Source organism: Equus quagga, chromosome 5 (assembly GCF_021613505.1).
Source record: "Equus quagga isolate Etosha38 chromosome 5, UCLA_HA_Equagga_1.0, whole genome shotgun sequence".
Taxonomy (NCBI): Eukaryota; Metazoa; Chordata; class Mammalia; order Perissodactyla; family Equidae; genus Equus; species Equus quagga.
This window is the reverse complement of record NC_060271.1, coordinates 80373859-80398078: the sequence shown is the minus strand read 5'-3', so window position 1 is coordinate 80398078 and position 24220 is coordinate 80373859.

Genomic DNA, 24220 nt, shown 5'->3' with positions numbered 1-24220 from the left:
TGTTTACTGAAGTGGGAAACACAAATTAAATTTTATAAAGTGACAAAAATGAAGCAGGGTATTACTGGTGGAAAACCCAGCAAATCAGTAGAATGGAGTAGAAAGGCCTAGAATGTTCAAATGTACATTCACTTTTCATTTACGACAGAGCTGATGAGTCAAATCAGCGGGGATCAGTTGTCACTGACAATGCTAGTGTGGCCGTGGTCTCCCGAGTTGTGTGAGGGAAAAGTGTCCCCTCACTCAGGATTATTCTCAGCTGTGAGTATTCGCTGCCTAAGCAGGCCAGGCCTCCCGGTATTCCTGCTCTTTAGTGGCAAAGCAGAGCAGATCATAAATACCCACGTTAGACAAAGCCAGCTGCCCAGCGCATGCCCTCAGCGCCAGGTTGGCTGGGGAAGGATGCTAACATCAGCCTGTGTTATTCTCAGAACTAGCCTTCCCCTAGGATGACTAGGTTCTCTTCTTGAGCCCAGGTAAAGGGTGCACACACACCTCTCCCTTACAGAAAGGTGACCATGTTAGCCTTTCTTAGCAGTTGGGCCCCTACTATCAATTAAACTGTTGTAATAATGTTGAATGTTAGAGGGAAAAGGTCAAGGTATTGATCCTCTTCCTTCTAGAAAGCTCCTTGGTTATTTGGCAAATTTGTCCACTTATTCTCCAATAACTTTTAAATTCCTTTTATCAGTGGATGTGAGGGAGGGGCAGCCTAATTCTATCTGCTTATAGAACTGAGCCCAGGACTTTGCCAACCAAAAATAAAAGTAAAAAAACAAGCAAATAAAACAATAAAAACAAATAAAACAAATAAAAGTAAAAAAAAAAGTAAAAAAAACAAAAAAAAAAAGTAAAAGACAAGCAGATACAATGGTCTCTCCAGAACCATGAGTGCTTTCTATCTACGTAAACTGAAAGGGGCCACTCAAGTGACTCTTCCCCAAAATGGAAATCTGCTCAAAGATTTCTTGTTATTTCCATCATTATAAAAAAGAAAGATTTTAATAACTTTTCAATGATCAGTTTTCAGGTTAAGAACATATTAGATAAATTAAAGTTTTAATTCACTGGGCACCATCCCGCTACAAGGTGAAAGAAGAAGAAAAATGAAAGTCATTATAACATTCTGTTTTCCAAAGCCCTCACCAATATATCCCACCTCATATGGTAAACTCTTATGACAGTGTGAACTTGACACTCCTCCATTGAAAGTTGGGGTCTCTGCTCATCCCCTTGAGTCTGGGTGGGCCTGTGACTAGAGTGGAAGTGAGGAAGTGAGACTATGGGATTGCCAAGGCTGAGTCATAAAAGTTGATAGACCTTATTGCCTGGTTCTTTTTGGACACTCACCCTCAGAACCCAGCCACCATGTTGTGAGGAAGCCAAGCTGCCACAAGAAGAGGCCATGTTTAGCTGCACATTTAGGTCACAGCCCCAGCCAAAGGCCCAGCTGGCAACTGCCAGACATGTGAATGAATGCACCTTCAGATTATTCCAGCCTCCAGCCTTTGCAACATCCCAGCTGTCACGGAGTGGAGCAGAGAATTGTCTCTGCTGAACTCTGCCCAAGTTGCAGATTTGTAAGCAAAATAAATGCCATTTGAAACTACTGAGTTTTGGAGGGGTCGGTTACGCACCAATAGATCGCTGGAACAGCATTACCTCCGTGGCACAGTTCAGATATGGCACTGAGCACCATCTCCATAGTATCATCCTTGTCTAGCCATCATCTCTCACATGGATACCTGCTATGGATTTCGAACAGGATTTTCCAATTCCACTCTTACTTTCCTTCAATCTTTTTACAATCATCAGAAAGTATTTTGAAAAAAGTAAATCATCATGTCATTCCACTGCCTGAAGTCTTTTAACGGCTTCCCATTGATGTAGAATAAAATCCAGGATCCAGTAGGGTCTACAAGGCCTGATACAATCCGGCCCCTGCATATCAAGCCACCCCCGTCTTGTACCACCCCTCATGCTGCTGCTACATTGATCTTTCTTGAACATTTCATTCCATCCATTATCTCCTCTGGGTCTCCGACTTCGGCTCATTGTATTACTGCTGTCTTCTTGTTTACCTCTTTTCACCTTTCTCAATCTGTGCTTATCTGGTTTATTGCTTTTGTTTGCTTGTTTATAGTTAACTTTTCCCCCCTAAATACAGATGCTCCCAGTGGGCAGGGATCTTTGCTTTCTTGCTCACTTGTTTGTTTCCAATATCTAGAACTATGGCTGGTACAGGGAAGGCCCTCAATAAATATTCATTAAGATTCATTTGAATGAGGGAATAAGTGAATATACATTGGGGCTTCTAATGTAGATCATGACAATATCAACTCAGATGGATCAATCTGTTTTATATGCTAGGTTCTGTGTTAAATGGTTGAACTTAATATCTCATTTAATCCTCTTACACCCTCACAAGGTGGGTACTGTTATCATATGTACTTGACAGAGGAGGAGACTGACTCAGAGAAGTTATATAACTTATCCAGGTTTTGCAGCTGGTAAGTGGTAGGGCAAGGATTCAAATTTAGAGCTGTCTGACACCAGAGCTCACAGGTACTACCAGTGGACAACACTGCCTCTCAATGGACCACTGAGCTTTAGTAATGTGATCATGGCCTAAGGGGAAGCACATGGGACCATTTCAGAAAATCCTTTTGGAAGAGCAGCCAGGGGAACTTTTAGGGGGATTAACACAGTAACAGGTGTTAAAAAAGAACAGAGAGAAACAAAACCAAAAAAAAATCCCTGTGACAGCATCCATTATTTCTCTTCCTGGTGTTCTCTCTTGCTGGCCCTGGCTGGGGATGGGAGCAGAGCCACATAGCAAGATAAGAGAGGTGGGAACCTTGGGAGGCTGGAGAGGGGGTTAGGTGGGTGTGGCAGAGGCTCAACCCATTGCATTGACCTCTAAGTCCTACTGGCTGCATTTCTGAATTATTTCTTAAATAATTCAAGAAGTATTGAATGTGTCTCCTCCTCTCTGTACCTACTGCCACAGCAGTAGTTTGGGAGTATCACATCTCACCCTGAGCAATAGGCATGCTCATTTTTCCTGTGCCTTCCAGAATCCAGCATCACATCCAACAAGTGCTTCCTTTTGAAACTCACCTCTCTCCTGGAAAACTCAATGGCTCCTCTGCTCCTGGTGGCCCTCCATTTCCAAGTGGCTCCAGCTTTCTTCTCAGGCCTCTACTCCTGCTCACCCTCGTCAGCCCTGTACCCCCGCTCCACTTACCTCCATCTTATTCTCTTTCCAGCCACCATATCTTTGTAAATGCTCTATCTTCAGCACAAAATGCCTTCCTTCAGCTAAGAAAAACTTCTCCAAGACCAGTCCAGGCACATCTTCCCCTTTGAGAGATGGTCATTTCCCTGCCCAGAGTCCTGGAGGCCTCCTGCAGATCTCCCTTGGGGCAGCCCTTCAGCACTGAAGAGCAGTGGGTTAATTTGGCTGTCTCTTCCCTCATCTGTGAGCTCCTTTGGGGCTCTTATTCGTCATTGTATTCTTAAAATGCTTAGTGCTGGTAAGTGATTGGTGCTCAGTAAATATGTGTTTAGTGAGTGAATGAAAGAAAGAAGGTATATGAGGCCCATCTTCTCCAACTACGTGCCAAGGAGAAGTGGGGTCTTGGATGCCAAGGAGAGAGACATGTATCTACATTGTCGCCGGGGAAGGCAGAGACCAGGCTCTTGTTTGCTCCCTTCTTAGGTGAAGGAAAATAAAGCAGGGGGTGGCAGTTAGGGTGAGACACTGTGTTTTCTCTACCAAGAGTTGGCATGAGATATGGGAGAGCTCTGGTGGCAATGACTCCCCAGCCTGGGAAACCTCAGGCGCTCACCTGCACACTGGTGAGGTCATTTGGTTGTGCACCTGTAAAAATGAACGGTAGGGGTTAAACACGGCTTGCTTCTCCATGTCTTCTTGTCCTACTCAACCCTAGCATGGTGCTCATGTGCTGTTCCCAAAACACCTGCCCGAGGGGGAGTGATGGTGTTTGCTTAGAAAAAGCTCCAGAAACTAGGCCTGACTTTGGCAAACAAGCCTCTAGCAGTGGTTCTCAAACTTGATTGCACTTTGCAATCACCTGGGAGCTTTTGAAAGCCACAGCTGCCTGGGCCCAGCCCCAGAGATTTTACTTTAATTGGTCTGGGTGGGGACCAAGATTGGTATTTTTTTAAAAGCTCCTCAGGTGATTCTAATGGGCAGCCAGTCTGAGAACCCTGCTCCGGATGGATTAGACAGAACATTCTTTTCTCACTCAGATGGGAAGGAGGAGCCTCGTCTGCAGAGGGGCCGAGGATCCAAGGCCTTGGGGCCCCAAGAAGACTTTTACTCCACGACGGGGTCAGCATACTTTTACTACAAAGGGCCAGATAGTAAATATGTTTGGTTTCACGGGCCGTTTGGTCTGTATCAGAGCTGCTTGATTCTGCTGTGTTGTAGGAAAGCAGCTGTAGACAATATGTAAATGAATGAGCACAGCTGTGTTCCAAAAAACGTCATTTATGGACACTGAAATTTGAATTTCATACAATTTTCACGTCATGAAGTAGTCTTCTTTGGATTTTTTTCAGCCATTTAAAAATGTAAAAACCATTCTTAAATTGTTCACCATACACAAAAATGGGTGGGCTGGATTTGGTCTGCCAGCCCCCTGCTCCAAGAGACGAGTAGCAGCCACTCTTCACAGCTTGGTAAAAGACGAACGCCTCTCTTCCCCAGGCCTGTCTGTTTCTCTGTTGGCAACAGTCAGCAAAGCAGCTCTCACCACAAGGAGTGTCAATCAAGATAGGAATGCTACTTTATTTATCTGTGCACTTTGTCCTGAACAAAAGGTGCTCAAGTGTACACGGCAGGTGGTTGTTAGAAAAGATAAGCCCTAGGTTTTCAGCTCTTTGAGTCACGAATTTTCTCCAAGGAACTATGCACAGACTATTCCTTATGGCATCCTCAGAATGAGGAAGGAGGAAGCAGCAAGAGAAGGAGGAAACTTTTGAAGTACTGTGAGAGAGTCTAGTTGTCTCATTCAGTTAGTCCTATCGTCCCTAACCAGATTTAGAGTTTGGAGCAGATACTGTTTGATGATGCCTATGTCCTACTTCCTGCTGTTTGCCTTCCACGTCTTCAGTCAGGGCTGGGCCCCATGGTCAGCTCCATGGGTAAATCATGAATAGTCTAAGTTAAGAAGTAGATAGGGGAGAAATGGTCCCCTTTCTTCTTCCAGATGTTTTCTGTATGCCTGTTGACACCTGCATGTTGATGCATGGAACTGTGGCAAGTATATTGGGACCAGGAGGGGAGTTAGTCTGGGCAGGACACACCAAGGATGATAGGCAGGAATGTGGAAGCAACCTGGATCCTTGACGACATTGTTGAACCACTGAATGAACTAGCTCTGGAGCTACTCTCCTCTGGACTTCTTGTTATGGAAGCTAAATTTCTGTACTGTTTAAAGTCATTTTTAATTGGATTTTCTGTTTCTTACAGTGAAAACATTGAAACTCGTACAGAGGTCTGGAAAGATACATCCTCCACAGCATCCAATACGGCACATAGTGGGTTCCTAGTTGATTGATTAAGGGAACAATTTTAAATGCATACATTCAGTTGTTATTTAGCGAAGAGACTTTTTACAAAGAAGTCCCTTTGTAAACGGATTTTCTTCTTCTGGCATCTCTAGCAGGGTAGCCATCTCCAGTGTATTTTACTTGACGTCTCAGTGATGTATAACAATAATTGGGTGGCCCAAAGTCCATTTCAGCTGAAGAGCTGATAGCCCGTGAACTGACTCTGTCTCACCCAAGCTGGTAACCAAGCCTTTGCTGGTGATCTTCTGAGAATCCCATAACTCTGAGAGAAGGACTAATAAAATCAACACATAATCAATTAATCAGATATTTGCAAAGTCGCATTTGTAACAGTGGCTTCTGCTTTATAGTTTGAGATGCAAATAACATCCTCCTCTCCCCCTTCCAGTTACTGTGGCTGCTTAACAAATTACTCCACAACTGAGTGATATAAAACAACCATTAATTTGTTCACAGATTCTGGGTCAGGAATTCAGACAGGGCACAGCGGGGAAGACTTATCTCTGTGAGGCAACTTGAAGCCTGGGGCTAGAATCATTTGAAACATCACCCACTCACAGGTCTGGTGGTTGATGCTGGGAAGATTCAAAGATCTGAGGGCTCCTCTGAGCTCTCTTTGTCTGTGTATGGTCTCTGTATGTGGACTCTCCAGTATGGAGCTTCAGGGTAGCTGGACTTCTTACAGGTCCACTTAGGGCTCCCAGGGCACATGTCTGGAGAGAAAGAGCTAGATGGTAACCATATTAACTTTTATGACCCAGTCTCGGAAGTTAGGCAGCATCACATCCCCCTGATTTTATTGCTCAGGAGTTAGAAAGTTCTGCCCAAGTTCAAGGGGAGGGCATACAGACTCCACTTCTTGATGGAGGAGTGTCAACATTACGTTACATTGTAAGAATACGTGGGATTGGATATGAACTGGTTTGTGCTCCAGCCTGATTGTTCACCATCTCTCTTGGGCCTATAGGAATTCCAGGATGTGAAGGCAAAGAGACATTGTTACTGCCCAAGGTGGGTCATCTGGTCACCGCAAGACATGCCAATAGTCAAGAGGCAAGGTGGTAGGAGAGAAAGGGTTTTTTATTACAGCTTGCTAGCAGGAGGGAAGATGGCCGACTAACGTCCGAAAGAACCATCTTACAGAACAAAGACTACGGGCTAGTTATACAGGGGACTGGTCTCTGGGTGGGGGCATCCATCTGGTCTTTAGTTCCTGATAGTCTTTCGTTTTACTGGGTATGCATTAGAGACCGGAGCAGCGCCCTATACCCTGATCTTTCAGTTGCCATTGATGATGGCTATCAGCACAGGCTCTCTGCCCAGGGGTCATCACATTCCTAAGGAACTCAAAAGATCAAAGTTATCATCTTATCGCAGCTGGGAGGGGGCATAAAATCTTCAGAGCATGTCTGGGCTAGTTAATCAGAGGTCATTCAAAGTTACAATATGGTTTCTTTTCTATAATATGGCTTCCCTTATGCCAACCTTGTGTTGAACTGGTATCAACATGAAGTAGGAATGCCCTTCAGTTGAAATCTCTGCCAGGCTGGGCCTGTGCTGTGTAAAATAATGACAGCGCCTCCACTTCCGTTGGTTTGTTCCCAAAGGAACTTGGACGGGTTCTTCATACCTTCCTTGAGAATGTGACTATGGGTTCCTCTTCAGAGAAAGGGATGCAGATCTGTGTGGCTCAAGGGGGCTCAGCCTGGAGTCAAATCCAGGGAAAGCTCTGGTGCTTGGTAACTGGAATCTTCTGCCTTTGAGCTGTTGCCACAGATTTGAGCAGTTAAGAGGTCAGAAAGCAAATCAACAGGCTGATGCTGCCCGTGCGTGAATTCTTAGAAGAAGCACTTCAAGCTAAATGTTTTATTGACAGGTCATGTTAAACAAGGATTTGAAGTTCATTTCAGCTCAATAAGCAAACATCAGTTACTAGAAACCCAGAGATGAGAGAGAAAACTGCCAAGTAGAGGAAGCTGTGTGGTGGTGGGCTGCTAGGAGTGAGGGTGGGGCTGGAGCAGGGGGTGGGTGAGGGTGGTGGAGAAGGCAGGGAGCTGTACTAGTGGGCTCCTGGGAGGCAGGTGTGGAATCTGACCCTGCTTCCTACAGGGAGCAGAGAGCAGAAATGCAGACAGATTATACCCAAAGCAAGCCAATGATGCCGGAGTGAAAAAGCTGTGTGTCTTGAATGGGGAGAAACAGAAATGTTCCTTTCATTAGCATCCCTTTAAACACAATGAATCCAAACCCTTTTCCTATAACTTAAAGCATTGCTGCAGTGAAGCTAACATCACCAAAAATCGGGTGCTGGTGAGAAGAAAGGTGTCCATGTCACCTGGATTATAATACTGGAAAAAAGAAGCAAGCAATATAGATGGAGAGTGAATTTCTGTAGGTAAGAATGGTAAATAAATCAAGCTGATCTGGAAGACCTAACTAGTCTCAGGAGGGAGTGATGCGGGGGCTCAGCTAAGTTGGAGAGTAGACCATGTGCAGGAGGCTCTGAAAACCAATTTCTGGTCCAAAAGCAATGAACACAGTTTAAAAGAATGTGCTGAATAGGAAGGGTCCCTAAGTTAGGACCTAAGCTGAATATGCTCAGAGAATTTGAAGGTGTATATAATTTCAAGATTGGCAGAGCTAGTCTACCGTGAAGGCCCGATGAACCTCGCCTAATGGGAGAGTCAAAGGCTAAACCCCAGGGAATAAAGCCCTGAAACAGGAAGAGCAAGTGAGTCTAAGAGGGTTCCGGTCAGAGCAGCCATAGACTAGAGCCCAAGGTTGTCCAGAGTTTGACCTGGAGGACAGGAGGGTGTTTCCCTGGATTTTGGCCCTGTGATTACTTCCAGAGGTTGGGGTGCAGGCCCTCATGCACTTGGGAATCATTGAAATGTGCCAACAGTCCTCTTCAGCCAGGATGACTGATACCAAGGAACTCAAAAGAACAAGAGTGACACCCCCTCAGGGACAGTGAGGATCACTGGGAAGTAAGGGACCACCGAGAGCTCTATAGGAGGAAAAGGGTTGCCTTGGACCAGAAGGGAACCTAAGGAGGTTAACTGATTGTCTAAGTAGGGGTAGTTCATCTCTAATATTGTGATCTCAAGCTGGAATGGCTTGAAAAACAGGGACTAAGTTATACGCATATATTATTTGTTGATTTCTGTAAATGCACATATAGCTACTGAGGTGCGTAATTCTGTGTAATTTCTTAGCACAGGGAAAGCCCTGGGCGATGGACAATGTGCGAGGGCCCCCTGTGCTTTCGCTACACGGAGTGAGAAGGTGGTGAGGTGTCTTGTGTGTGCCCTGGCTTTTCATCTGAACATCCTATTGGAAGCTTTTAGGGTTTTGATCTTCAAAAAGGTCTTGCCTGAAGAAACTTAGCATCAGTGTGAGAAATCCAAGGTTTCCAAGTGTCTCCCCCATCTTCAACTTGTAAGACCTCCGCTATAAAAATTAAACACTAGTAGCGTTCAACATTTTCTCCTGTAAATATTCTAATTTGGTTTATTTTGTTCGAGTGTTTCTAATTGCCTTTCTATTTAGACCATCCACAGTTGCTTTTTAAACATGAAGGGGACTTTTGCTGGCTAAGAAACTCCTGATCCTGTCCCCACAGAATGCTCCAGAGAAGATGCCAGTGAGTGTAAAGAGACACCAGAGGGTGGGTGGGTGGGTTTCCATTTAGCTTGGATCCAGTGGGAAAAGTAATGTGTCCTTAGAAAGCAGCCCTGGGCTCTGGGCCAGGCGCCAGGTCCAGGAGGAGAAGATGCCCCGTCCACTGGAGTCGGCCAGGATCTGGCTTCGGGCCTCAGAGATGTTTCTTATGAGGTTCTGCCTTGAAGGCTGTGAAAAATAAAGGTCACCTTGGCACTGAGGAGAGTTTAGAGATAGGATATAGGGCTCAGCAATAAACAAAGGAGTTATTAGTAGCTCCATAGTCAAGTGTAGGGATGTTCTTTTTTTTTAAGAAAATTTTTTTTTAATAAATTCCCATGAAAAAGTTTTACCTGGTTACATCTGTAATTTTTTTTATAGGATTCCAACAGTATTTATAAAGTAACGGAGTGCTTAATATGTTCCAGTCATTTTTCTTGGTGCATCACATGTATAAACTCTCCACTGCTTACGAACTGTGTGACCTTGAGCAAGTTGCTGCATCTCCTTGTGCCTCTGTTTCCACAACTGTAAAATGGGGGTGTTAATAGTATCTCCCTTCTAGGGTGGGTGTGAGGATTAAAAAATGATGCCTACCATTTATTAAACGTATTGAATTCTTACCACATGCCAGTTACTATTCTAAGTGCTTTGCATGGATGATCTCATTTAAAAAATCTGTGTACGTGTGTGTAAATAAATATTTATTTTGTGAAAGTAGAATTGTACAGTACCTGCTATTTTCTAATCTTCTTTTTCATGTAATAAAACAACTGGGACATTTTGTCTGTGTTATTAAATATTCTTATCTCTCATAATTTTTGACTTCACAGAATGCATTAATATTGATGTGTTATAATTTATGCAACCAATTCCCTTTTGATAGATATATATATGTAATTTCCAGCTTTCATTTATTATAAATATTTTGGTGAACAACCTTACAGCTAAAATTTCTCCCACATTCACGACTACTTCCTCAGGATAACTTCCTAGAAGTGGAATAGCTGGATGTGTGTTTGAAAACAACGTCTGATGCTCTTCAGGAAAGTTGTGTCCATTTACATCTCTCCCAGCAGTTCCGGAGAATTCCTTGTCCACTCCGCCCTCACACTTTGCATGGCCTTCTGCCTGAAATCATCAATTTGATGGTGGAAAATTAGTTTCTCCTTGTCATATTAATACACATTTCTTCCATTATTGGAGAGGTTGATCTTCACTTTGCAGGTCTATTTTTGTGCACATCCGATACTGTTTCCTCAGGATAAGTTCCTAGAAGTGAAATTGCTGAGTCAAAGGAAATACCTATTTTATGGCTTTTCTTATGGTGCCAAGTTGCCCTCCAAGAAAGTTGTGCCAAATTAAATTTTCTCCCTTAGAGTAGGGGAATACTCACTTCCCCACACCATAGCCAACGTTGGGTATCATTGTTGCTGTTGTTATTATTATAATCACATATTTACAAATTCAGTTATGCACCATGTCATAACGAGAGGTGTGACCCTCAGGGAACAGATGTCAGCCGTTACGGGGTGCAGGGTACTGGAGGTCCTCTGCTGGTCACACGTCCACTCTTTAGTTGCTGGATCCTGAGGAGCTGAAGCTGGGCGCTGGGGCAGCCGGTGGGGTGGGAACACAGGGGTCCTGGGCAGCAGTTCTTTATTAGCTAGCCTGGAGGCATTACACTTCTTGAATAGAGAGTATGGCTTTACCAGCAACACCCGCTGCATATCAGTTCTGGTCATGGCTCTATAATGCATCTCCTTCATTATTTTATTTTATTTTATTTTTGAGGAAGATTAGTCCCGAGCTAACATCTGCCACCAATCCTTCTCTTTTTGCTGAGGAAGACTGGCCCTGAGCTAACATCCGTGCCCATCTTCTTCTACTTTATATGTGGGATGCCTACCACAGCCTGGCTTGCCAAGCGGTGCCGCATCCGCACCTGGGATCCGAACCGGCAAACCCCGGGCCGCCGAAGCGTAATATGTGAACTTAACCACTTTGCCACCAGCTGGCCCCTCCTTCCTTATATATGAGGTTGAATGTTTGTCATTTATTGGCCATTTGCGTGTTTTTCTTTTGTCAGGTACATGTTCATTTTCTTTGCTTCCTTTTTATTTTTTTCTTATTGATTGGTGTAAACATTTTATATATTGACTGCCATATATATCGAAAATATATTTCCCAGTTTGTTATGTAAGTTTCAACTTTAGTTATGTAGTGTTTTTTCCTCTGTGAAGAGATTTTAAATATTTTAAATGTCAGTGTAGTCAAATTTATCCATCTTTTTTTCCTTTATGGTTTCTGCCTTTGGTATCATGTTAGTAAAACGATTTTCTCTTCATCAAGATTACCTAAATGTGCATCTAATTTTTATTTCACAAGTTCATTTTATACATTTAAATCTTTATTTGTAATTGATGTCGATACGTGGTATAAGGGTACAGCTCTTCCCCCACCCCACAATGGTTTATCCAGGCACCTCGTACCATTTACTTGAGATGATTTGCCATCACATATGAAATTTTTATACGTACTTTGGTCTGTTTCTGGACTTTCTATTCCATTCTGCCGTTTTGCTGGTCTATTTCTCTGGCATACCATGTTGTTTTTGATCTTTTGGTTTTGTAGTCTGTTTTAATATCTGATAGGGCAAGTACTATATGAATCTCATTTTCAAATATTTCTTTGCTATTTTATCTCTGTTATTTTCCAGCTGAACTTCTAAATCATGATGTCAAGTTTCAAGAAAATTCCATCTGTGTTTTAACTGATTCAAAATGAACTTACAAATTATTTTGCAGGAATTGACATCTTTCCAAAAATGCATCTTCTCATTCTGAGAAGCACTTCTAGTATGATGTATTTCCTTGATTCTAAGATATCATCAAGTATGAGCCACATCATTAATTTGATGACAAATTTTTGAAAAGTAAAACAAAACATTATGTTACATTCAGAATTTAATGATTTTTCTGAATCACTTTCACCCATTGACAGCAACCGCAGTAAGGCCTCTCCCCAACTCCCCAGCTTGAGCAATCGGGAAATTCATTATCTTACATATTTGGAAGTTCTAAGGGCAAACAGGCTCCAGGGCTTGTTGATTCAGCTACTCAGTAGTGTCATCAAAGTCCCAGCTTGTGTCTGTCTTTCTTCTCTGCCATCCTGACTGCACTGGTTTCCCCTTCAGGCTGCCGACAGGTGGATGGAGCAGTTCTGGCATTGCGTCCAGACACAGCACAAGTCCAGTTAGATGGAGAGATGTCTCTCAGTTTTTTTTCTTAGGAAAGAGGAATCTTCCTAGAAACACTAGGGAAAAAAGCCTTTCCTTTCTCATTGCAAGAACAGGGTCTGGGGGCCGGCCCCATGACCGAGTGGTTAAGTTTGCGCGCTCCGCTGCAGCTGCCCAGGGTTTGGCTCCTGGGCGTGGACATGGCACCTCTCGTCAGGCCACGTTGAGGTGGCATCCCATATGCTACAACTAGAAGGACCTGCAACTAAGATACACAACTATGTACCAGGGGGGATTTGGGGAGATAAAGCAGAAAAAAAAAAAAAAAAGAACAGGGTCACTAGCCCCTCTGAAAGCAATCTCTGTGGAGGGATGGGGACCACCAGAATTGTTTAAAGCCAAACAGAAGGTACCCTCAGGGTGGTGGTGGGGTTGTTGTTCATAATTGGAAATCTTTGACCACGAGGACTAAGAAGATAACTGTGAGGGGTGACAAAGAACACCTGCCTATTAGTTAAATCGCCTAATTTAAAAATTAAACTCTCAGTTTGGTTGAGTTAGTATTATTGGAAATTAAAAACGTCTTTTGAAAGGCAGCTGGGAGATTTTGACAGATAATGTTAGGTACCTTGTGGGTAATTCTTTACAAAAGGCATTGAATCGGTCACTCCAATCTCTTCTAGCTTTGAAAATTCTAGAGTCTGTTCTGAGGGACTATTTGACTGAGCTGCTTCGGATGTGACAAGAAAAGTTCTGTGTAACACAGCTTTCTGCTTCAGTGTTTCATCATAACATAATCTTTTTTCAAAGGTATTTTAACTGGTAAATAGGGATACAGATTTAAGTTAAAAGAGTGAATGGCACTAAAAATGTAAATATTCAACAAAAATAAGAGTCACACGAACAAATACTTCTATGCATGGATAATTTCCCACATGCATGGCTAATAACAACAGTATTTAAATTTCTTTCTCTGCCTGGTGGCTACGTTTCTTTTGGCATTGATAGCAAGATGCATCTTGATTCCCACAACATTAAATTTTGAAAAATGCTGCATCTTAGAATAGTGGTGATAGAATAGACTATGTGGGGTCACAGAATCAAGCTTAAAATCTATCCTGATAGTAATTTTCTGAAACTAACAGGATGCAATTTAATAGGGTAGAATGTTAAGCCATGTGCTTCATTAAAAGAAAAGTCAGTATTTTTGATGTGGATTAAGGCTGCCCCAGCTAGAGAAGCCCAAGGTGACCTGGCCTACATGCCAAACTATATGACCCGGTGGATTTTTTTATGGTATGAATTAGGGCTGCCCCAGGGAGAGAAGCCCAGGGCATCCTCACCTACATGCCGATCTATATGACCAGATTCGTATCTAAAGTTATATGACCGCACAATAACCAGATTCCATCTGCACTGAAATCATTTAATGACTTTTTACATCATCTTTTCTTTTCTCCAGTAAAAATAAGTCACGTACCCATGCCTTATAAAATTAGCCCTAACCCTCAACTCAGGGCAGCAGCAGGAGCTCTGACTGCCCATGGGTCCTGTCCCCATGCTATTCCACACTATTCTCTAAATAAAAAGAGCACTACTGCCAGATCTTGAGAGTCCAAGAAATCTTTCTTTCGACTCCTCGGCTCACTGACCCCGCGTCATTTCGACAAGTCTTAGTAGCAGTACACTTGAAAAAGATCCCAGGGATTTTGATGACATCAAGTTCAATGGGAGCTATGATGGAGAGCCCTGGATAGTATTTTCAGATATTAATTTTTTTCACCCTGTATATTCCTCTTTCCCTTCCCTATGTTTAGGCGAGTTGTTTTCAGAAAGCCCAATCCTTTAGGAGAACTGAGGCTGAGGAGCTCGAAGGGGGAAGGGGTATTCAGGACAGGGGCGATTGGTACCCTCCTGCAAGCTAGAGATTTTTCCAGACTGCCAGGGGCCAGAAGAGCGAGAGAGCAGCTGGGGCCCTTGCTTCCTGTTAGTTTAACCAGGAAATGTCCAGACCCAGAGAATGGCTTTGTGGGGACTCCAGGCACAAGCGCCTTTAGGTGACCTCAGAAAAAGGGTCCCTTGCCCTGTTTGTGGCACAGTCCCAGCAGGGAGTCTCTGGATCCAAAGGCCCATGGGAGCAGGGGACAGTGAGCCTCTCAGGGGAAAGCTGTGGGGACAGATGGCTGATGACCAATGGGTCCCTCCACTGCTACCCCAGTGACACCCTGGCACTGGCTGCATAAAATCTTGAAAGTCTGACATAACCCTGGGGGAAGAACGCAGCAAAGACAACCAAGTTAAATTTTCTGTCATCCTTTGGGACGGGGGCAATGGAATCAGAAACCAAGTTAGAAAAAACGAAGAAGGGGATATTTCCTGCTTACTCCAGTTTGGCAGCTGGATACTGACAGCTCGTAATCTTGGGCTGAACTGACAGCAGCAGGGCAGCCATGATGTAACCCACTGTCCTCTGCCCTGGATACTGTATTTCTTTCCAGGGGGCTGGGTTTTAAGTGTGCAAGTAAACAGGAATGCTCTGGCCCTTTAGGGCATGCTCAAGAATCCTTCCCCAACCTCAGGCGTTTCCTCCAGGACAGGGCGCAAGGGCAAGGACACTTACAGGGCCTTACTTCTAGGGTGGGCCTTGGCCACTCTTTGGATGATGTTTGTTCTCCTGTGGGGTCTGCGTGATAAGATGCTCTGGGAAGCTGGGAAAGAAAGCCTGAGGTGGATCAATTTTACTTTGACCTTGGGAGACAGCCCTCTCTTTCCCTCTCTTTCGCTCTGGAAGGGACTGAGAGAAAAGGGCCCAGAAGGGAGCTCGATTTGGTTTTAAAAGTAGGACTTAGGCTCATAGCTGCACACAGTCCAGTCCAGTTCACCAGGAGACCAACTGGAGCTTGGGGCAAAAGTGTTATTGGAGACGGTGATTTGAGGGAGGCCGACAGAGCTGTATGTTCCTGGTGAGTGGGAAGATCGCCGTTCCCTACTAACATCCTGCTTAACTAGTACAAAGCCTGTGAGAGACCAGTCCCAGGAGAGAGGCTCACCTGCCCTCAAAGATATCAGGACTAATCCCATCAGCCTGCAATCCTGTTTATGGCAGGCCCCACCAGAAGACCAAGACTCCCAGGGTAGCACCATCCAGAAAGCCTACCTCCACAAGGCGGCTCTGTATATTCCCAATCTGACAAATCTCCCACCTCTCTCTGCCCCGAGTCCTCCTGTTGTGTCTTCTGGAACTCTTGGTCTGTCACCAGAAAATCTGCCTGGGTCTTCAACCTCTGCTTGAGTGGAACTTGACCTTGCCTAATGAAAACCTGGCCATCTCCCGAGGACAGTCTTCGTTTTGCACCTTTCTCAAGGCTGATACCCAGGGCCCAGAGGCCAGGTAGTCATCTTCCTTGCCACTTGCAGGCAGTTTCTCCCTCCACCTTCCTCAAAAACCCCCAGTTTCTGTGAAGCATGCGCCGTCAGACTCTACTCACAGGCCAGTCCTCCTTCTTAAAGTCTCCCACACACCTTCAGGCCTTCCCTCAGGATTTTAGCAGCTGGCTCACTGTCTTTCTCCTCAGTACCGCTACCATCAATATTCTTTCTGGCTTCAACAACTACATAGATGACTCATCTCACCCTTGGCCTCTCAGTCCCTTGACCACGTAATCTTTCTTGCTGCCCCATGTCAGCCATCTTTTTCCATGGCCCTAACTGAAACGTTCTCATCATCAATAACCGGACCATCTCCTAAAATGCAAACTTCAGCATCCTACTCTCTGGCTACCACTGCCACCTATCTTTTCAGATCTTTTACCTGATTACTCTAATTCCAATGATTCTTCAAATCCAAAGAAACTTCCCATCTGTTGACCTGATTTTGCACTGCCAACGTCCCTCCTCATAGTCTCATGTACTTCCTTATCCAACATATATGCCAAGGTCCATCATTATAGTTATTCTCTTTCAAACACAACTCCTTTGTCCTTCACTCACTCCCTAGTGTTCTCCAGGCAAAAGCCCAACCCCGTAAACTCATCTCTCCACCTGCTCCACTCTCAAGCAGCAGATATGGCCAAAGGGAAATCCCACAGCCATGCTGAATGTTCCTGCTTTACATGAATGACCATGAATCTTGAGATCTTAGTGCTTGCTGCCCAGACATCCTGCCACAGTGTTCTTTTCAATGCCTTTGCCTGATCTTCAAGAGGACTTTTACACATCTCACTGTTCTCCGTAAGTTACAATATTCCCTCCCCCTTCTTATTCTCACTGGCAACCTCATCTCTGTTTCACTGATGAACGGGAACAATGTCTCGTCTTCCCATCATCAAATCCAGTCTACCTGCATCTGTCCCCAAGTATTCAGAAGCTGTTGCTTCTGGCACAGTCGAGGAATTATACCCTCCTCCTTTCTAAGGCCAACTTCACTCACGCTCTGGATCCATCTCCCCTGGCCTACTGTAATTGTTCCTTCTCTCTCCTCCATCATTAAAATGTTCCCTCTCTACAGGATTATCCTTATCAGCAAATGGACATACCAGAATATCTCTCAAATTAAAAAAAAACCTGCCATAGTCTTCAAATCTCCTCTTGCTGTTGCCCCCTCTTCACTTTGATGCAGCATCTCCAAGAGTTGTTCATACTGTCTCTACTTTCTCACCTCCCATTTTCACCCTACCCAACTCTAATCAGAATCTTATCCCCACTACTCCACTGAAAGGATTCTTCTCAAGGTCACTGGTGACTTCCATCTTGCCAAATCCTAAATTTAATTTTTTCAATCCATATTTGACTAACTTCTTGGCATCTTTGGACATAGTTAATCATTCTTTCCTCCTTGAAACAGCTTCTGCACTAGGCAGCACCCCCTCCTGGCTTTCCTCCTTCCTTGCTGGAAGCTCCTTCTCAGACTCCTTTGCTGGTTCACCATCTTTCAGACCTCTAAATCTTGGAGATCTTGGGAGTCAGTTCTTGGCCTGTTTATCTATTTACTCCCAGGGTGACTTCACTATTGCCATGGTATTAAATACCATCTTTGTATTGATGACTCCCCAATTTATATTTCTAGCCTGACCTCTCTCCTGAATAGCAGACTCATATATACAATTATCTACTCAACAGCTAAAGACATCTCAAACTTAACACGTCTAAAACTGTTCCCTCAATCTCTTCCTTCCTTAGTCATCTCCATCTCAGGAAATGGCTCTACTATTCACTAGTCATTATTCTACTATTTACTGGCTCAGACCAATTAACCATCCTGGATTCCTCTCTTTTCCTCATACCACACATCCAAACCATTGGCAAATTCTGCTGACTCTCACTTTAAAATATTTATCCCCAACCTGACTACTTCTCACCACTTCCACCAATACCATCTTGGTCCAAGATTCCACAGTTCTTGGTCAGACAATTGTAATAGCCTCTATACTTGTCTCTTTTCTTCCATTCTTGTTCCTCTGTGGACAATTTTCCACATATTAACTAAGAATTATCTTTTAAAGTGTAAATCCCACTTTAAAATATGCAATATTCCTCTGCTCAAAACTCTCCAGTGGCTTCCCATCACACTTGGAATAAAATCCAAACTCCTTACCTCATTTCACTGGCCTTACCTCATCCAATCCACCAGTCTCTCTGACCTCATCTTCTTCCCCTCTCTGCCCTCTAACCAACTGGCCTCATTGCTCTCTTCAAACCCAAGCTAGTTCCTTCCTCAGGGTCTTTGCATGGGCTGTTTTTTCTATCCGGAATACACTTGCTCCCTATGGTCTCATATCTTAGTCCCGCATTTCATTCAGATCTTAAGAATTTAGTTATCAGTGAAATCTTCCCTGGCCATCCTATCTAAGACAGCCACCCATCCCCATGGCTCTCTATTCCCTGTTCCTGCTTTAGTTTTTTTCATAGCACTGACATTGTATGTAACATTATATTATAATATATTGCTTTTTGCCTATTTCCTCTAATGGAATGTAAACTCATGAGAGCAGGGACATTTTCTGTCTTCTTAATCATTGTATCTCCAGTGCTAAAAGAGTGACTGTACATATTTTGAATGAATACTTGAATTAAAGAGAATGATTTTTCCTGGCATGTTTCTCTGCATAGTTTCTTTAGGAACTTGTGATGGAGGAGAGTGGCCCTGGGCTTAGCCAAACACCAGCTCATGACAACTAACAAACATACCCAGGGCTGGTGAAGGGTCTTGTAGCCAGGCCTGACTGAAATACCTGAGGGTGCTTCTCCTGAAGAAAAGATGACTTAGGAGGGACAGACTACTGTCTTTAAACGTTATGAAATATCATATGAAAGAGGGGTTAGTTTCATTTATTACTTCTCTAAAGCTCTACTCTCCAAACTTTAAAAATTGTTCATCCAAATCAGTAAAATATTTTCAGCACCCTTCCAGTAAATGCATATTTATTACAAATTATATGTGTATTAATCATTAGCAAAGTTGAATTTCCTTCTTGTTTTTAAGATAGAAAATAAATAGTTCAAGTATTTTTTTCCTACACTCTGGGCGGTATCTTGTGGTCCCCCTCGAGTGTGCACATCCTGATATGGGGACCGTGCTCTGGGGGACACAACCAGTTCTAGCAGGGGGAAGTTTAAGGAGGCTAATTCTGGCCTTACTGGATCATCCATGAAGCTCTGAGCCCCTGTCATGTCTACAGCCTTTTTTAGAGGAGGGCCTCAAGATTTAATTTCTTCACAAAGCAGTTATGCCTGAGGTTGTGTGACCCAAGCCACTTGATGAGACCAAGGTTGGTGCTCAAGCCAGAGGCGAGCATGGATATAGAAGATGGACACAAAAGAAGCCATTGAGCACGAGGTGGTGTGTTAGTTGGACCCTTCAGAAAGCAGGTGCTAAGATGGAATTAGAAGCGCAATGGATGCATTGGGGGAAATGCTTGTGAAGGACAAAGGGGAGAGGAGGCAGGAGTAGGTGGGAGGATCCTTCAGATCATGAAGTGGCTCTGACAGGAGTGAAAGGAGACGAAGAAAAAGTGATCAGGTAGGAAGAGCCAAAGACTGCAGTGCATCTCTGAGGAAATCCCAGCCTGATGGACAGGGAGTCTTCAGACAAGGTTGCCTGTTGGAGAAGTCCTTTGTCCAGCTCTGCTACCCTTGCTGTGCTCATTCATTGGCTGGGAGTAGCCTGGAGAGAGTGTTAACTCATGAATGCGGCGGCAGATTACAGGCGCAGCAGCTGGAAGCTATCAGTGAACTACATCCTTGCAGCAAGGACGTCTGCGAAGAGCACCTCCATAGCAGCCACAGGTAGCCCGGCAAAAGGCTGACCATATAGGGGCCTCTGAATTGGTGATGACATGTTGACCCAATCATATTTTCTCTCTTGGGAAGAACAAATGCCCGCTTTTGAGGGTAGACAACACACTGGGTCCCTAGGAGTGCTTATAAAACTTGAATGATAGGGGCCGGCCCGGTGGTGCAGCGGTGAAGTTGGCACGTTCCGCTTCTCCGCGGCCCAGGGTTTGCCGGCTAGGATCCCAGGTGCGGACACGGCTCTGCTTAGCAAAAGCCATGCTGTGGTAGGCTTCCCACGTATAAAGTAGAGGAAGATGGGCATGGATGTTAGCTCAGGGCCAGTCTTCCTCGGCAAAAAGAGGAGGATTGGCCGTGGTTAGCTCAGGGCTAATCGTCCTCAAAAAAAACCAAAAGCAAAAAAACCCAAAAAAGACAAAAAAAACTTGAATGACAATACGCCCACGTTTCAGTTCCCCATGAGAGACCCCTGCAATCCAGGCCAGAGTCCTGTCTTGGAAATCCTGCCTCCCCTTTGGCATGTGGCCTTACACTACACCCCCATCAGCTAGGGTCACCTGAGCACATCTTCCCAGGACCTGAAGGCACTTCCCTGAAACACTGTTATATAAGGAAGAACTTTCTAAAGGTAAGAGCCATCCAGCAGTGGAGTAGGCTGGCCTCTCAGGAAGCGTGTACTGTCTTATCTCTGAGTTTGCTTCAGCTCAGAGGCAGCATGGTTTCCTGGCATTTTGGCATTTACTGGAAATTTGGACTAGACCAATGTTTCTCGAAGAGTGCCATCTGCCCAGAATCAGCTGTGTGTGTGGGAGTGGCGCTGGGGAGAGGCTGTTAGAAATGCAGACCTCTGGGCCTTACCAAGACCTCCTGAATCAGCATTTCTGGGGGAAGGATCCAGGAATCAGCAAACTTAAGTCAAAGTCCAGCTGGATAAAACACACTATGAGGTCCCTCCCCACTCTCACTCTACAATTTGGCTTCTAATGTTGCTGATTAGCTGGAAGCCCTTGATGCTTTAGTTAACTTTTCGGGTCTCTGTTTTGTCACCTTTACCACAGAAGTTAAGCTACAGTCTCCTCCAGATCCGGAGTCCCTGCCTCTATTTTCTACCTTGTCTCTCTTATTTGAAGCTTTGCTTGTAGCTGGGTACAAGCGAGCATGTTGGAAAAAAATGTTTGTGGAAGTGAAATGAAATGTAAGTGCTCAATAAATTTTTGTTGATTGATAGCTTGGTTTAAGGCAGTCAAAGGAGACCATTCAAAACAGGAGGAAAGCCACATCTTAAAAGCCAGGAGCTTCCCAAACCTTGGCTCACTTCAGAGCCTAACATGAAAGCTGTTATTTAAGTTGTGCTTCTGAGGTGGTTGGAGGGTGGAGGCAGTGACTTACCACCACAGCGACTTACTGGCTGGGGGCCGGTAGACCCTCTGCTAGCCATGCCTGTTACCCAGAAGAGGTTTTCCCTGGGTGGCTTTATCAAAGGCCACGGGCCAGGACCTGGACACACAGAGCTGTTCCTGTGTGGGTACAGAGACTCCTTGTCAGGCTGCCCCTTGGAGGAGCCATGGTTGGTTTCCATCCATGCCGTGGGGAGGAGGATTGAGGAGGAGGAGGTCTAAAGGCTTCGTCCAGATTCTAGAAGCAGCAGGCAAGACGAGCAATATTCACGGTCACAGCCGGGGAGGCAGGCTCCCCAGGCTGGTGGCTTTGGCTGCAGAGTCTCCCTCTCATCTTCTTTAAGAGTGCTCTTAGACAAGAGGACTGCCGCATTTTTGAGTTAGGGACTTTGTACGTTGCTGGGAATGTGATGGAGGCTCCCATCTGTAGGGACCTACATGGCTCCTGTCAGCTAAAGGCAGCTGTTCAGCGGGTTAGATGGTTTGGGTGAAGACCTGGGCTCTCTCGTCAGTCTTCATTCCTTCTCTGGAGAGTCTGCTTTGGAGAACACCCGAGCCTTTTCTGTTGGTGGCCATCCCCATGCTATGGCCTTGATAAGGACTCCAATGGGGGGTGACTCAGTAACTCTCATCCCTTGCCCTCAGGCTCTGGTCTCACAAAAGACTTGTCCAGGCTCAAAAGTGCTTAAGTGCCCTCACTTGGGCTCCTTCCTTGTTCTTCCCTGAGTCCCCTGCCTGTAGAGCTAAACCTCCAAGATTCACCAGGGAGCTGAGGACCGGATGGCATCTTGAGTGTCTTTTTCCAAACATGTTCCCCCTGGGGAAGAGAATTTGCATTAATTCAGCACCCACTCTGTGTGAGGTACCCACTCTGCATTTTATTTACACTAATCCTCTCCAATGTGGGGTGTGAGATCCTCAAGGATGACCCATTAAAGAACATCATAGGACTTCTATTTGTATTTGTTTTCTTTTCTTAAAAAAATTATTTTATTGAGGTCATACTGGTTTATAACATTGTGTAATTTCAGGTGTGCATTATTATATATCACTTTCTGTATAGACTGCTTTGTGCTCACAACCAATAGTCCAGTTTTCATCCATCACCATACATATGTGCCCCTTTACCCCTTTTGCCCCGCCACCCATCCCCTTCCCCTCTGGTAACCACTAATTGTTCTCTTTGTCCATGTATTTGTTTATCTTGCACATATGAGTGGAATCATGCAGTGTTTGTCTTTTTCTGTCTGGCTTATATTTCACTTAACATAATACCCTCATGGTCTATCTTTGTTGTTGCAAATGGGACGATTTTGTCTTTTTTTTAATGGCTGAGTACTATTCCATTGTATATATATACACTACATCTTCTTTATCCATTCATCTGTAGAAGGGCACTTGGGTTGCTTCCGTGTCTTGGCTATTGTGAATAATGCTGCAGTGAACACAGGAGTGTATAAGTCTCTTTGAATTGTTGATTTCACATTCTTTGGATAAATACCCAGTAGTGGGATAGCTGGGTCATATGGTATTTCTATTTTTAATTTTTTGAGAAATCTCCTTACTGTTTTCCACAGTGGCTGCACCAGTTTGCATTCCCACCAGCAGTGTATGAGGGTTCCCTTTTCTCTACAGCCTCTCTGACATTTATTATTTGATTTTACTTTTTTTTTTGGAAGATTAGCCCTGATCTAACATCTGCCACCAATCCTCCTCTTTTTTTGCTGAGGAAGACTGGCCCTGAGCTAACATCTGTGCCCATCTTCCTCTACTTTATATGTGGGATGCCTGCCACAGCATGGCTTGACAAGTGGTGCATAGGTCTGCACCCAGGATCTGAACCAGCAAACCCCAGGCCGCCGAAGAGGAACTTGTGAACTTAACCGCTGTGCAACCGAGCCAGCCCCAACATTTGTTATTTTTTTGTCTTGTTAATTATAAATATTCTGACTGGTGTAAGGTGATATCTCATTGTAGTTTTGATTTGTGTTTCCATAATAATTAGTGATGTTGAATATCTTTTCATGTGCCTGTTGGCCATCTGTACATCTTCTTTGGAAAAATGTCTGTTCATATCCTCTGCCCATTTTTTGATGGGGTTGTATGTTTTCTGTTGTTGGTTGTATAAGTTCTTTATATATTTTGGAAAGTAACCCCTTGTTGGATATGATTTGCAAATATTTTCTCCTTGTTTGTGGGTTGTCTTTTGTTCATAGTTTCCTTAAACCTTGCAGAAGATTTTCAGTCTGATGTAGTCCCACTTGTTTATTTATTTATTTTTTGAACATCATTCATTCATTGAAATTAACATTATTATGAACACATAATGGGAAAATGCTCCTCAAAAGAGGAATCATTTGTTTAGTATTTCTTTCGTTTCCCTTGCTTGTGTTGACCTTGTATTTGAAAAGCTGCTACTAAGACGCATGTCAAAAAGAGTGTACTGTCTATATTTTCTTCTAGGAGTTTTATGGTTTCAGGTCTTAGATTCAAGTCTTTAATCCATTTTGAGTTAATTTTTGTGTATCATGTAAGATACTGCCCTTCTTTCATTCTTTTGGATGTGGTTGTCCAGTTTTCCCAAATGCCATTTTTTGAAGAGACTTTCCTTTCTCCATTGTATGTTCTTGGCTCCCTTGTCAAAGATTAGCTGTCCATAGATGTGTGGTTTTATTTCTGGGCTTTCAATCTTTTCCATTGATCTATGTGTCTGTTTTTGTGCTAGTATCATGCTCTTTTTATTATTATAACTTTGTAGTATATTTTGAAGTCAGGGGTTGTGATGCCTCCAGCTTTGTTCTTTCTCTCAGGATTGCTTTGGCTGTTCAGGGTCTTTCATTGTTCCACCTAAATTTTAAGATTCTTTGTTCAATTTCGATGAAGATTGTCATTGGGTTTCTGATTGGGATTGCATTGAATCTGTAGACTGCTTTAGGTAAATGGGCATTTCAGCTATGTTTATTCTTTCAATCCAGGAGCATGGAATATTTTTCCATTTATTTATGTCATCTTTGGTTTCTTTCAATAATATCTT